Source organism: Leptodactylus fuscus, chromosome 10 (genome assembly GCF_031893055.1).
Source record: "Leptodactylus fuscus isolate aLepFus1 chromosome 10, aLepFus1.hap2, whole genome shotgun sequence".
NCBI classification, from domain to species: domain Eukaryota; kingdom Metazoa; phylum Chordata; class Amphibia; order Anura; family Leptodactylidae; genus Leptodactylus; species Leptodactylus fuscus.
The window spans coordinates 36,752,603-36,767,822 of NC_134274.1; the positions used below are offsets into that span (position 1 = coordinate 36,752,603).

Here is a 15,220-nt window from a genome sequence, read left to right on the forward strand (position 1 = left end):
TGATGTTGTCATGCACCTGCGTGATGACGTCACCCATTGGCAAACTCCTTAAGCTCTGCCACTACATCTTTGTCAAAGGAAGAAGTTCTTTTTAAAAGAAAACTCCTCTGAGCCTAATCACAGGGGTATTGTTCTGTAATAACTCTCTGAACATAACATAACCAGTAAGTTCATTGGTGCTTTGACACAGATATTTACCATCGTCCAGGTCGCGGCGCCAAAACCTTTGGCTCAGGAGCCTGGTCACAAGTGCAAATGGTGCACACTTGTATAGATACTCCACTGCCCTGAAAATTCAAAGTGACATTGTATTGGAAGACATGCTGGATAGCTGACTTCATTTTGTACATGTACCCTAATTGCCCTTGATGAATTAGGTTTGTTCATGACTGATCAGTTTGGGCCGGTGACAAAACATTAAGTTTTGACCAGAACATGATGTCTGTGTTTAGCAGCAATATAGAGTTGTTGCTGCCTCAATAATAAGTACAGTCTTTGCCTTCTTTGTAAAGACCACCTATTTTGATGACTTTTACCTACATTAAATGATTTATTACTTTATAAAATGGCGGGTACACTGATGGTGCGCCACAAATTTTCCTTCAAACTCTGTTAAACTGACAATCCACCAAAACAGTGTTGATGTGAGAGAGACCACGCACCTCGGCCTCCGTCATCTGCACAATCTTTCTGGGGCGACATCCTCGCACCTCCAGCAGGCGACTGATGAGACTGTCCACGTTCAGCTCTGGTGAGGGAAGCGCAAAATGGCGGATGGAGAGCTGAACGTGGACAGTCTCATCAGTCGCCTGCTGGAGGTGCGAGGATGTCGCCCCGGAAAGATTGTGCAGATGACGGAGGCCGAGGTGCGTGGTCTCTGTATAAAGTCCAGGGAAATTTTCCTCAGTCAGCCCATCCTGCTGGAACTGGAGGCTCCACTCAAGATTTGCGGTGACATCCATGGCCAGTACACAGACTTACTCCGGTTGTTTGAGTATGGCGGCTTCCCCCCAGAAGCAAACTACCTCTTCCTGGGGGATTATGTGGACAGAGGGAAGCAGTCGCTGGAAACCATCTGCCTGCTGCTGGCCTATAAAATAAAATACCCCGAGAACTTCTTTCTGCTCAGAGGAAACCACGAGTGTGCGAGCATCAACCGCATTTATGGCTTCTACGATGAGTGCAAACGGAGGTTTAACATAAAGCTGTGGAAGACATTTACTGACTGCTTCAACTGCCTGCCGATTGCTGCCATTGTGGATGAGAAGATCTTCTGCTGCCACGGAGGTCTCTCCCCAGACCTACAGTCTATGGAACAAATCAGAAGAATCATGAGGCCTACAGACGTCCCGGACACAGGTTTGCTCTGTGACCTCCTGTGGTCAGATCCGGATAAAGATGTGCAGGGTTGGGGCGAGAATGACCGTGGTGTCTCCTTCACCTTTGGAGCAGATGTGGTTAGCAAATTCTTGAATCGGCACGACCTGGACCTGATCTGTCGGGCCCATCAGGTAGTAGAAGATGGCTATGAATTTTTTGCCAAGCGGCAGCTGGTCACCCTGTTCTCTGCCCCAAATTACTGTGGGGAGTTTGATAATGCTGGTGGCATGATGAGTGTGGATGAAACCCTGATGTGCTCCTTCCAGATCCTGAAACCCTCAGAAAAGAAAGCAAAGTATCAGTATCGGGGATTGAACTCAGGGCGCCCTGTGACACCTCCCCGGACAGCCAATCCTCCCAAGAAGAGGTGAAGAGCATATCCTGCCGATAAGACAGCACCTAGATCCTCCTTCAAGACAAACTCCACCTTATAATAAGTGTGCACTGTTAACATCACCCAGCCATTCTGACCCCCCTTTTAAAATGTTGCACGCGTTTACCTTCACGAGACAGGTAAAAGGATTCCAAAAAGAGTTCTTGTCCAAATCTGCTTCATACCCCAAACCTCCCCACCCCCCACTCCCCCAAAAACAAGTGGCGCCTGAACAGGGACTACGGTATAGGACCACCGTGGACGACCGACCTGTGCCGGACCCTGGACGCTGGACGACGAGGAATGTTGGAAGATAAGGGTCTCTTGGAGACGGCTCAAGCCCAGCTCCGAGTGGCACGAGCACTGCAAGCTGAAGGATTTGAAGAAGTGAAAGCAGTTACAGGAGATTCGGGGGGTGAAGAGATCTATGGCTATGTAAAGAATGTCACAAAGTCTGAGATGGTTGTTTCCAAGAATCCTGCGCCACCGCCCTACCAAGATGGCGCTGAGACCAAGCTGGGGGCGTGGACATGTTTTAATTGTGGTGTACAAAACCCTGACTGGCGTGACGTCTGTTCTAACTGTGGAACGCACAAGCCACAGCTCGAGGGGAAGGAATCAAAGGCCCCTCCTCCTCCTCCTCCTGGTGACGTGACACATACTCAGCCCACCGCCCCTCTATATCCAGTGCTTACCCCTTCCGGTGCTTACTACCAGGGCCCTACTTCCGTCCCGGCCTCTAGTGAACCGCATGGTGACACGCAAGGCCTCAAGCCTGCGACTGCCATTTTTCCAGTAGTTCCTAATATGATGGACTGTTTCAGCACTCCGGAAGCATTAGCTGTGCTCCGGGCCAGGAGACAGGAGGTTGACCCCGAAGCCCAATCCACCAGTGAGAGATCTGAGTGGGCTGACCCGGACGATGATACTCTGCCTCTTCCACCCAAACCTCTTCAAGAGCCACTGATCCCCCTTCCGCAAACCAACCCTAAACCCAGGTCCTCAAAGCCTCCTCCTCCTCCATCTCCACCTCCTTCTCCTCCACCTCCTCCTCCGGTTGTTACATCGGCCACTCCAGTGCAACCGGAAATGGTCATGCCAGCTAGGCCTCCGGCAGCCCTGCTCCGGCCCGCTGAGCAATGGAGCAATAAGACCTGCAAGAGCTATGTAGGGAACACAGGCCGCCAGATTGTCTTGACCGTGGGATTAGGAGATATTACCACCACCACTGCTGATGTCATTGTGAATCCTGCCAATGAACAGCTGAAGCATGTGGGAGGCCTAGCTAGAACACTGTCCCTGGCTGCCGGCCCAAGTCTTCAAAGAGACTGTGATCTGATAGTCGAACAGGGCTCAGTCCCTACTGTTGGGATAGCTGTCACCGGTCCTGGTAACCTTCCAAATGTCCTAATTGTGCATGCAGTGGGCCCCTGTTATGACTCAAGTCGGGCTCATGAATGCGAGAAGTTATTACAGACAGTTGTTTGGAATGTACTCGATTACCTGTCCTCCACACCCTCTAGCCAACGAGGTATCCAATCTGTCATCTTTCCACTGATATCCACCGGGTTGTTTAAATTCCCGGCCCAGAGGGCAATACCGATTCTCATGGATACTATCAAGACCTTTATCGCTACCCAAAGCACCCAACTCAATGATATCCGGGTGGTCACTGATGACCCAGACAAGTTGCCATTACTAGAAGCGTGTTTGAAGGAGAGTCCCACAGTCAAGCCTGAGAGGTCTGATACCCCCTCTCTAGCGTTTCCACCGCTCATGGTGAGTACGCCACCCAGTCAACCTCTGAAGGAGTCTCAGACTAATCCAGCCATAGAATCTTGGCTCAAGTCGCCAAATCCACTGCCACCCCCGGAGAAAGGAGAACTAAGATATGTTAAATTTACTCCTCAACAAGTATCTACCTTAGTGTCCACCATGCCTGACCCTGAAAAGCAACCCATGCCCTTTTATCGACGTATGTGTCAAATTCAGAAGACATATGCAGCCACCTGGCAAGATCTGCAGGCATTAACTGACATCAAGGCCTCTTACAGCTTCCTTCCACTGATGGCCTCAGCCTTTGATGCCAGCCAGTCACCAGCAACTGATACCTTTTCTTCAGGGCAGTCTTACTGTCAGAAACTGAAGTTGTGGGCACAGGAAGCTCTCACTGAACAACAAGGGTCACTGCAAGATGTGGTGCAGGGCCCCCAAGAGACAGTTGACCAATATTCCTCCAGACTCAATCAGATGTTCGATGATTTGGGATTCTCACACCAGGCCAAGGCGCACAGATTACTCCTCACCAAAGCCTTTGTGGAAGGCCTCCGGGAACCACTGAAAGACAGGGTTCTTGCCATCCGACCTGATTGTGTAAGTGGTACCAATCAAGATGCTGTGACAGTGGCCAAGGGGTTCGCCCGATCTATGACCAAAGAAGGGCCTGAGAAAGCCAAAAAGAAGGCCGCGGCTCTCATGGTGCAGGAAGAAAATGATGCAGATTCTATTTTATGCCCTGTTCTTCCTGCGGTCCCCTCATCGGCTCCCACTGGTCAGGTACCCCCACAACAGGCCTTGGCCCAGCAGGCCCCTCTTATTGGCCCATACCCCCCTCCAGTCAATCCTTATCAGATTTATGACCAATATCAACTACCTCAGCCTGCACAGATGATACAGTATCGGGGAGTCCCTAACATTCCCAGACCACCCCGCCTTTGCTGGGAGTGTGGACAGGTCGGCCATTTCAAAAGACAGTGTCCCCACAGACCCAGGAACACCGGATACCGGGGAAATAATGTGCCCACTGGACCTGTCAACCAAGCTGACTGGCCTCGCCAGTGACGGGGAAGACAACCTGGGCCCGCCATGGCTGTTGTGGGCTCATCTCCCACGTGTGGCAAAGTTACTTTGACCGTGGCTGATGTGCCTATGGACTTCTTGGTGGATTCAGGGGCGTCCACTTCTGTTATTCACAAGTCCAAGTTGCCTCCTACAGTTGAACTCTCTGATGATTGGATGTCCTGTATAGGACTTGAAGGCAAACGCCAGAAAAACAGGCTAACGGTCCCAGTTCCCTTGGGTCCTTTCCCAGATGTCACCGCAAGATTTCTTGTCTCAGACACGTGCCCACTGAACTTATTAGGCTCAGACTTACTGAAGAAACTTCAAGCACAGATTACCTATGATACTGATGGTATGCAACTCAGACTCAGACGCCCGGATGATGACGACCCCACCACAGGAGTCTGCATCCTAAAGGCTCTGCCGTTGATGGTTCTCCAGGAGGAGCATAACCCACATTCTGGAATTCCTCAGTATGTTCTTGAGAGTCTTCCCACCACCCTGGTCCTGATGATGTGGGTTTACTCCCTGTGCATCCTGTAGTGGTACGTTTAAAGGAAGGTGTCTCCTTCCCTCGTGTTCCACAGTATCCACTCAAACAGGCCCAAGAAGTTAGCCTTGGAGAGCAGATTGCAGCATATCTGTCCATTGGGGTCCTCAAAGTCTGCACATCACCCTGCAATACGCCCTTGTTCCCAGTCAAGAAGAAAACGGTCAAAGGCCAACCTGATAGATACCGCCTAGTACAAGATCTCAGAGCTGTGAATGCTGCCACCATACTTGAGACTCCTGTGGTACCCAACCCAAACACCTTGCTCAGTGGTGTCCCTCAAGATGCTTGTTTGTTTACGGTAATCGACTTAGCGAACGCATTCTTCAGTGTCCCACTCCATGAAAACTCACAGTTACTTTTTGCCTTCACCTTTCGAGGGTCCCAACTCACATGGACCAGAACACCACAAGGAGCGCAAAACAGTCCTAATCAGTTCACCCAAGCCTTGAAACTTTGTCTTTCACCTTGGACTGCAAGGCACCCTCAGGCCACCCTGCTCCAATATGTGGATGACCTTCTCTTGTGTGGTCCTTTAACCTACCCTGAAATGGAAGATTTGTCAATCTCCCTACTGCAACATCTCTCTATCATCAACTGCAGAGTCTCCAAGGCCAAAGTCCAGTGGTGCCTTCCAAAAGTTGTATTCTTGGGACATTGTGTTTCACAAGGGGTCAGGCATCTCACGGATGAGAGGAAACAACACATCTGGTCCATACCGTACCCCACCACAACTGCTAAAATGCAAACTTTCCTGGGACTAGTCACCTATTGTCGACAATGGATTCCAGATGCTTCAGAGCACATGCAGCCTCTCTATGAGACTCTCAAGTGCAGCCCGTTCCCTCCCCCTGACCCAGATGAAATCTGTGACCCCCTTACTCACCAGACTTACATGGATTGTTTCCTCTTCCTGAAGAATGCCATAGTCCAAGCACCTGCGTTGGGCCTGCCAGACTACACCAAGATCTTCAACTTATGATTGCCTGCAGATTTGGTATCCCAGAGGTCATCGAAAGTGATCAAGGTCCATCTTTCGCAGCCTCAGTGTTTTCAGAACTATGGTTCATGTTGGGTGCCCATCAAGGTCTTCATACACCTTACCATCCACAGAGTTCAGGGAAGGTTGAAAGGATGACCGGTACTCTCAAGACAAAACTTCTCAAGATGAGTCAGGATAGCCCTCTTCCCTGGCCAGAGTTGCTGTCCATAGCTCTGTATCATGTCAGACATACCCCACAGTCTAAGCATGGGCTTACTCCCTATGAGATTCTGTTTAGTTCCCCACCTAAGATAGCTGAGATAGAGACTCAAGAGTTGCAGAAAGGTCAGGATAAGCTTGTGCAGTTTGTGATTTCTCTTGCTCAAGAATTGTCTAACTCCCGCTCTCTAGTCTCTGCTTCTTTTCCAGAGTCCACAGGTGACACAGTGCATCCCTTCAAGCCAGGGGATAGTGTGTACCTGAAGAAGCATGTCAGAAAAGACTGTTTGGAACCAAGATTTGAGGGTCCCTATCGAGTCCTGCTGATCACTCCCACTGCTGTGAAGCTTGAAGGGAAGGACCTCTGGATCCACGCTTCTCACTGCAAGAGATCTTCACTCGAAGCAGAATAATGCATATCCTTTTTATAGTACTGAGTATTTTGACTCCAGGAGTACTCAGCCTTCCCAGTACCATTTTTTGGATAAATACCACGGCCCTGGTAATCACCTACCAGTTCGATTTCTGTAATGTGGTTGAATGTCTAAATTTCCACTATGACCCAACGTACATGCAAGGGGGGGGGGGGGGGGGTGTGTCAAGCTTACTTGTGTGTTACCCGACCTGGCAATGAGAACTGTTATTACTGGTCTGATGTGGACACGGGAGCAGATTGGGCCTACCGTCCCCAAGAGGGTCTAGATAAAAAAGACAAGAATGGGAAATCTCTGTTAAGTCGGATGACACTGACCAAGGGGGTGTGGAACCCGGCACACTGCAAAGACAATAAGCCAAAGATCTGTCTCCCTTTATACCTCAACATAGAGAACCCATCCTCAGGGGATGTTGGGAAATATGTCCTGGGTATGTATGGGGGAATTTTGAACGGGGGTCTGGGAGTGATAGAGTTTAAGGATATTTCATCCAGGCCTACTGAAGCCTCAAAAATGGATACCCAAAAACAGGACCAGCTTGTCCAGGAGGTGATTCCCATCCCGGGCCTGACCTGGCAAGATGCATTTTCCATTGAAACCGAAACCAGCCCTAGGAAGAATCTGTGGGTGGAATGGGTCAGGTATACAGTCAGAGCAGTCAACATCACCGTTGGTTGTCTGGCATGTGCAGCAGCCAATGTGCACTTGACCACCATTCCTTTCGAGCTATCTGAGGGGAACTCTACTGATTGCTTACTGAACTTAATAAGGAACAAATCTGATAATAGATGCCCAGAATACCTTCCCCTAGTCACTAGTCATCTGAGGGTAAGACCCCCAGGAGAGATATATGTCCATGATGGAAACTATACCTGTTTTACAGCCAATGAGGCAGCAGGGACTGGGCTGGGAATCTTTGGTCCAGATTTTTGTAAGAAAAATTCATCCATCTCCTCCTCTTCTCTCCAAAACCTTACCCGAGCCCTGTTTGATATATTCTGGTTGTGTGGGGACGGTAGACTCAGAAACAAACTACCGCAAACCTAGAGAGGTCAGTGTACATTGGTGAAAGTAGTTATGCCCTTCAGGATAACCCCTTAGGACTCTGAAGAAGGAGATCAGGGTTCTAAGTCGCAGACACCAACAAGGAAGAAAAGATCAGCCCTGTTGAAAGGTTTCCAGTCTGACCCTAGCGTGTATATGCCATTGGAGTGCCAAGGGGGGTCCCTGACCAGTTTAAAGCCCAAGATCAGATTGCTGCAGGATTTGCCTCTATAATCCCTCAAGTGCAAGTTAACAAAAACACTGACTGGATTAACTATCTGTGTTACAATCAGCAGAGATTTGTCAATTACAGCCGAGATGCCTTTCAGGGGATAATTGAGGAACTAGGTCCCAACACTAGAATGACCCTTCAGAACAGATTAGCCACAGCAGAAAGAGGAGGAGTTTGCTCCATGATTGGTGAGGAGTGTTGTACATACATTCCGGAAAATACCGGGGTGGATGGTAAAATTACGGTGGCCCTAAACAAGATAAAGGGACTCGCGGGAGAATTAAAGAGAAATACTGGAGTTGACACCTCATGGGCTAACTGGATGATGGAATGGGCCGGGGGATGGAAGCAATTCTTTATTACCCTGGGTATGGTGATGATGGGACTATTAGTCCTGGGACTGGTTGCTTTGTGTTGTTGTGTTCCCATTTACAAGAGATTGATGTTGAAGGTTGCTAGCATAGAGATGGTTATCTCCACTGGAGAAGGAGACTCATTACTCCAGATGACTGAGATAGATATGCCTGTGGTAAAACCCCCAAGTTCTAAGAAGAACAATCTCATTTCATGTCAAGGATTGATTTAGGGACAGGTTTAGGGATGGGCAGACTCCCATGGTGTGATAAGTCTTGATGGAAGGAGTTGGTGTTTGTTAGGAACATTGACTCCAGTAGTCAAGTGAAGTCTCCAGGTCACCCCTCCCCACCATGGGACAGCTGCAAAGGTCAACTCGGTCAACAACAGTATTAGGGAGAGAAAAATATAATTTAGGGGGGATTGTGAAGGTAAACCATATATTCCTATTTTTATATATCTTTTATACTGCTTAAGAAATTATATTTTTCTCTATGCAAGCTTATTATACCTTATACACATTAAGATGGCGCCTGTATCCAGTACCGCACCCAGATGCTGACGCACATGATCGTCATGTGGTTTACAAGAAAGACAGTATCATTTCCTGGGAAATCGAAACCTAAAGAGATGTTGAAATTTAAGAGCCAATGATTGATCGCCAGTGTATTCGGATACAAGACATATACGCTTACAGACTTATCTTTCTTGCATTCCTGTATAAGATTTGTGACTTTCTCAATAAACCTCAGTACTGTGTGAGCGGGCAAAACGCCTTGTTGCATGGACTGGGATTAACACTGACTTCTGTGTCGGAATTCATTCTGGTCAGCGCGCACATGCATGATTGATTTGGAGCAGGTGACTGACCACTGGAAGTGACCCGTATTCTGGCGGAGGTCATTACCTCAACAGCATGTTCTCCCATAAAGGGATAACCAGCCAGATAATTCTGGATCTACACTCACCGGCCACTTTATTAGGTACACCATGCTAGTAACGGGTTGGACCCCCTTTTGCCTTCAGAACTGCCTCAATTCTTCGTGGCATAGATTCAACAAGGTGTTGGAAGCATTCCTCAGAGATTTTGGTCCATATTGACATGATGGCATCACACAGTTGCCGCAGATTTGTCGGCTGCACATCCATGATGCGAATCTCCTGTTCCACCACATCCCAAAGATGCTCTATTGGATTGAGATCTGGTGACTGTGGAGGCCATTGGAGTACAGTGAACTCATTGTCATGTTCAAGAAACCAGTCTGAGATGATTCCAGCTTTATGACATGGCGCATTATCCTGCTGAAAGTAGCCATCAGATGTTGGGTACATTGTGGTCATAAAGGGATGGACATGGTCAGCAACAATACTCAGGTAGGCTTTGGCGTTGCAACGATGCTCAATTGGTACCAAGGGGCCCAAAGAGTGCCAAGAAAATATTCCCCACACCATGACACCACCACCACCAGCCTGAACCGTTGATACAAGGCAGGATGGATCCATTCTTTCATGTTGTTGACGCCAAATTCTGACCCTACCATCCGAATGTCGCAGCAGAAATCGAGACTCATCAGACCAGGCAACGTTTTTCCAATCTTCAATTGTCCAATTTCGATGAGCTTGTGCAAATTGTAGCCTCAGTTTCCTGTTCTTAGCTGAAAGGAGTGGCACCCGGTGTGGTCTTCTGCTGCTGTAGCCCATCTGCCTCAAAGTTCGACATACTGTGCGTTCAGAGATGCTCTTCTGGCTACCTTGGTTGTAACGGGTGGCTATTTGAGTCACTGTTGCCTTTCTATCAGCACGAACCAGTCTGGCCATTCTCCTCTGACCTCTGGCATCAACAACGCATTTCCGCCCACAAAACTGCCGCTCACTGGATGTTTTTTTCTTTTTCGGACTATTCTCTGTAAACCCTAGAGATGGTTGTGCGTGAAAATCCCAGTAGATCAGCAGTTTCTGAAATACTCAGACCAGCCCTTCTGGCACCAACAACCATGCCACGTTCAAAGGCACTCAAATCACCTTTCTTCCCCATACTGATGCTCGGTTTGAACTGCAGGAGATTGTCTTGACCATGTCTACATGCCTAAATGCACTGAGTTGCTGCCATGTGATTGGCTGATTAGAAATTAAATGTTAACGAGCAGTTGGACAGGTGTACCTAATAAAGTGGCCGGTGAGTGTATATTGCCTCTAAAGTGTTTGTGTTAGTATGTATCATAGAATCCTTCTCATGTCACAAGGTATTCTACCTTTTTCAGCTGGCATGCTTATAGTGTGCCCCAAATTTTTCTTGAAAATCTATAAATTGTTACTCCACCAACACAATATTGTCAGATGTTCTCCCATAAAGGGATAACTAGCAGGGTAACAGGTTCTTTTCGGCCTCCCAAAAGCTCTTTTTTTTTACTCTTATAGAATCTGTTACATATCATAATATATACTAGCTTTTTTCAGCTGGCATATCAAGAACGCCGATATTTGTGCATTACAAATTTTTCTTAAAATTTTGTAATTGTAACTCATGCCAATAAGGGATCATTTATGGTGGCTTTTTTTATACACTCCATTCTTTACCACTTCACTTTGACGGTTTGCCACAAGTTTCTCTTCAAATTCTATAGGTGCCAGTGTCACTACGAGGAGTCATTTTTGGTGTATTTTTTATTATCTATATTACTTTTTGAGTGGCTTGTAAGCACAATTTTTTCCCACTAAAAAGGATGTATTTTTCTAAATATCATTGCTTTTTGTAATGTAAGTGCCATGTGGCAGACAACAGGCAAACACTTTTCAGTAATAAAGGGTAATTATTGGAGCTTTTTAAATGTTAAAATGTGTAAAAGTGAGTGCAAGCACAGCAAGCACACCTAGAGTTTGCACTGCTTACACTCTGTTTCTCCATAGACATACATGTAACTTTCTATTTGCCTTAGAGAGCTAAGAATTGGATAAATAGATTAATAAGAACTGTGATAGTGATATATACAATGTTGTAATCCAACGTAAGCTATGGTTCGTAACAAACATCTAAAACTCGAAACAAATTACAGATCCGAGCCAACCAAACCTGAAGAGAAGAATCTCTTTAGAAGGAAAACCGATCTTTACTTCTAATCAATGTCACGTGACAATCCTACTCTAAAATAAGTACAATGAGCAACATTTGGGCAGGTATACTCAAAAAAAGTCACAGAATTGTTGATTTACTCCTTTAAAGCTAAGGCTAAAACCATGTTGGTCCAAAGAGATTACTTGATAATACAGCACAGAGAGTCAACCCGGCAGAGAGTCAACCCGGGTTGACTCTCGGCAGCTATTCTACTATAAAAATTGGTCTGGAAGCATTTCGGAACTCTCTCATGAGGCTAAATCCACTTCTAAGAGTTGAAAGAACATGTCATGGGGAGTAGAAATCGCTGCCGGCAACTGCCGCTGGACATAGCCCGCTGGTAACGTGCATTGCTGGTAAGTTTGAGCTTCTGAGAGTTTGTGTGATGTTGTGTTCTAGACCAAGTCTCCTTTCCTTCCTTCCTTCCTTCCTTATATCTATGTCTCTCTCTCTCTCATACTCCCCTCTCCCCTCATATCTCCACCCCCTCCACCGTCACATCTCCGCTTGGGAAGTCAACCACCGAGCTTAAGCCGGCTCACAGCGCACAGCATCCTTTTTCAAAGGGAAGGTCCAAGGCGACTTCACGCTTTATAAAATTCATCCAAATAATACCGTGTCATCTTTAGGCACAGGCAGCAAGCTTGCATAAGTAAGGAGTCAATCCCCAGGGGATTCAATCCTACACCCACCAGATAGTCTTCCCAGCTTTAGCATCTAAGCACCAAACCACTCAGCCACAGAACTTTCTTCGCCATGCCTTGGCTTGCCGCTAGTTGAAGTGATCTTTGACGAAAGTCCAGTTGCGCACCTTTCATAAAGCGAAAAATGTAAGCACCTAGAGCAGCCAGAAGACTTGCGTGGATGGCAGGTTAGACTCTCTGAGCTTGCACTGCCATAACTTCCGTCTGCCATGGGTTCAAATCCCCATGGTGGCCTCCGGGTGGCCTCGGGCAGCTCTTCCCCCCCTTTCCCGTGTGTCCTACCTATGGAGTGTTGGATTGTAATGATGGTGACTGAGTGATGAGATTATCGCTGGAATACGAAGTTTTCTACTATATAAATTCAGCTGTCTCGTAAAGAGACAGCTGAACCATAAGTAACTTACTTTGTTTCTCTCTTGACGCCGCAACATTTTCGCTACACCCTACGTTCAAGCCACCACATAGGATCACACAGCAAGGCAGCCTTTTGGACAAGGCCACGCATGGGGATTCAAACCAAGAGCCAGTGCCAGACAGAGGAGACTTGCAACTTAGACCTTGCCTTATCTGCAGAGGCCTTACGCACCTTGCCATTAGGTCATGACTGACCGGTTGCTTTTCAGAACTCTCTCATGAGGCTAAATCCACTTCTAAGAGTTGAAAGAACATGTCATGTGGAGTAGAAATCGCTGCCGGCAACTGCCTCTGGATATAGCCCGCTGGTAACGTGCATTGCTGGTAAGTTTGAGCTTCTGAGAGTTTGTGTGATGTTGTGTTCTAGACCCAGTCTCCCTTCCTTCCTTATATCTATGTCTCTCTCTCTCTCATACTCCCCTCTCCCCTCATATCTCCACCCCCTCTACCGTCACATCTCCGCTTGGGAAGTCAACCACCGAGCTTAAGCCAGCGCACAGCATCCTTTTTCAAAGGGAAGGTCCAAGGCGACTTCACGCTTTATAAAATTCATCCAAATAATACCGTGTCATCTTTAGGCACAGGCAGCAAGCTTGCATAAGTAAGGAGACAATACCCAGGGGATTCAATCCTACACCCACCAGATAGTCTTCCCGGCTTTAGCATCTAAGCACCAAGCCACTCAGCCACAGCACTTTCTTCGCCATGCCTTGGCTTGCCGCTAGTTGAAGTGATCTTTGACGAAAGTCCAGTTGCGCACCTTTCATAAAGCGAAAAATGTAAGCACCTAGAGCAGCCAGAAGACTTGCGTGGATGGCAGGTTAGACTCTCTGAGCTTGCACTGCCATAACTTCCGTCTGCCATGGGTTCAAATCCCCATGGTGGCCTCCGGGTGGCCTCGGGCAGCTCTTCCCCCCCTTTCCCGTGTGTCCTACCTATGGAGTGTTGGATTGTAATGATGGTGACTGAGTGATGAGATTATTGCTGGAATACGAAGTATTCTACTATATAAATTCAGCTGTCTCGTAAAGAGACAGCTGAACCAGAAGTAACTTACTTTGTTTCTCTCTTGACGCCGCAACATTTTCGCTACACCCTACGTTCAAGCCACCACATAGGATCACACAGCAAGGCAGCCTTTTGGACAAGGCCACGCATGGGGATTCAAACCGAGAGCCAGTGCCAGACAGAGGAGACTTGCAACTTAGACCTTGCCTTAACTTCAGAGGCCTTACGCACCTTGCCATTGGGTCATGACTGACCGGTTGCTTTTCAGAACTCTCTCATGAGGCTAAATCCACTTCTAAGAGTTGAAAGAACATGTCATGGGGAGTAGAAATCGCTGCCGGCAACTGCCTCTGGACATAGCCCGCTGGTAACGTGCATTGCTGGTAAGTTTGAGCTTCTGAGAGTTTGTGTGATGTTGTGTTCTAGACCCAGTCTCCCTTCCTTCCTTCCTTCCTTATATCTATGTCTCTCTCTCTCTCATACTCCCCTCTCCCCTCATATCTCCACCCCCTCTACCGTCACATCTCCGCTTGGGAAGTCAACCACCGAGCTTAAGCCGGCTCACAGCGCACAGCATCCTTTTTCAAAGGGAAGGTCCAAGGCGACTTCACGCTTTATAAAATTCATCCAAATAATACCGTGTCATCTTTAGGCACAGGGAGCAAGCTTGCATAAGTAAGGAGTCAATCCCCAGGGGATTCAATCCTACACCCACCAGGTAGTCTTCCCGGCTTTAGCATCTAAGCACCAAGCCACTCAGCCACAGCACTTTCTTCGCCATGCCTTGGCTTGCCGCTAGTTGAAGTGATCTTTGACGAAAGTCCAGTTGCGCACCTTTCATAAAGCGAAAAATGTAAGCACCTAGAGCAGCCAGATGACTTGCGTGGATGGCAGGTTAGACTCTCTGAGCTTGCACTGACATAACTTCCGTCTGCCATGGGTTCAAATCCCCATGGTGGCCTCCGGGTGGCCTCGGGCAGCTCTTCCCCCCCTTTCCCGTGTGTCCTACCTATGGAGTGTTGGATTGTAATGATGGTGACTGAGTGATGAGATTATTGCTGGAATACGAAGTATTCTACTATATAAATTCAGCTGTCTCGTAAAGAGACAGCTGAACCATAAGTAACTTACTTTGTTTCTCTCTTGACGCCGCAACATTTTCGCTACACCCTACGTTCAAGCCACCACATAGGATCACACAGCAAGGCAGCCTTTTGGACAAGGCCACGCATGGGGATTCAAACCGAGAGCCAGTGCCAGACAGAGGAGACTTGCAACTTAGACCTTGCCTTAACTTCAGAGGCCTTACGCACCTTGCCATTGGGTCATGACTGACCGGTCGCCTTTCAGAACTCTCTCATGAGGCTAAATCCACTTCTAAGAGTTGAAAGAACATGTCATGGGGAGTAGAAATCGCTGCCCGCAACTGCCTCTGGACATAGCCCGCTGGTAACGTGCATTGCTGGTAAGTTTGAGCTTCTGAGAGTTTGTGTGATGTTGTGTTCTAGACCCAGTCTCCCTTCCTTCCTTCCTTCCTTATATCTATGTCTCTCTCTCTCTCATACTCCCCTCT

The 15,220-nt window shown here is 47.7% G+C and overlaps 1 pseudogene; it reads left to right on the forward strand.

The window, feature by feature from the left end:
• The first annotated feature begins 748 nt into the window (after window positions 1–748).
• On the forward strand, window positions 749–1,968 carry LOC142183342 (serine/threonine-protein phosphatase PP1-beta catalytic subunit pseudogene; annotated as a pseudogene).
• The last annotated feature ends 13,252 nt before the right edge of the window (window positions 1,969–15,220 follow it).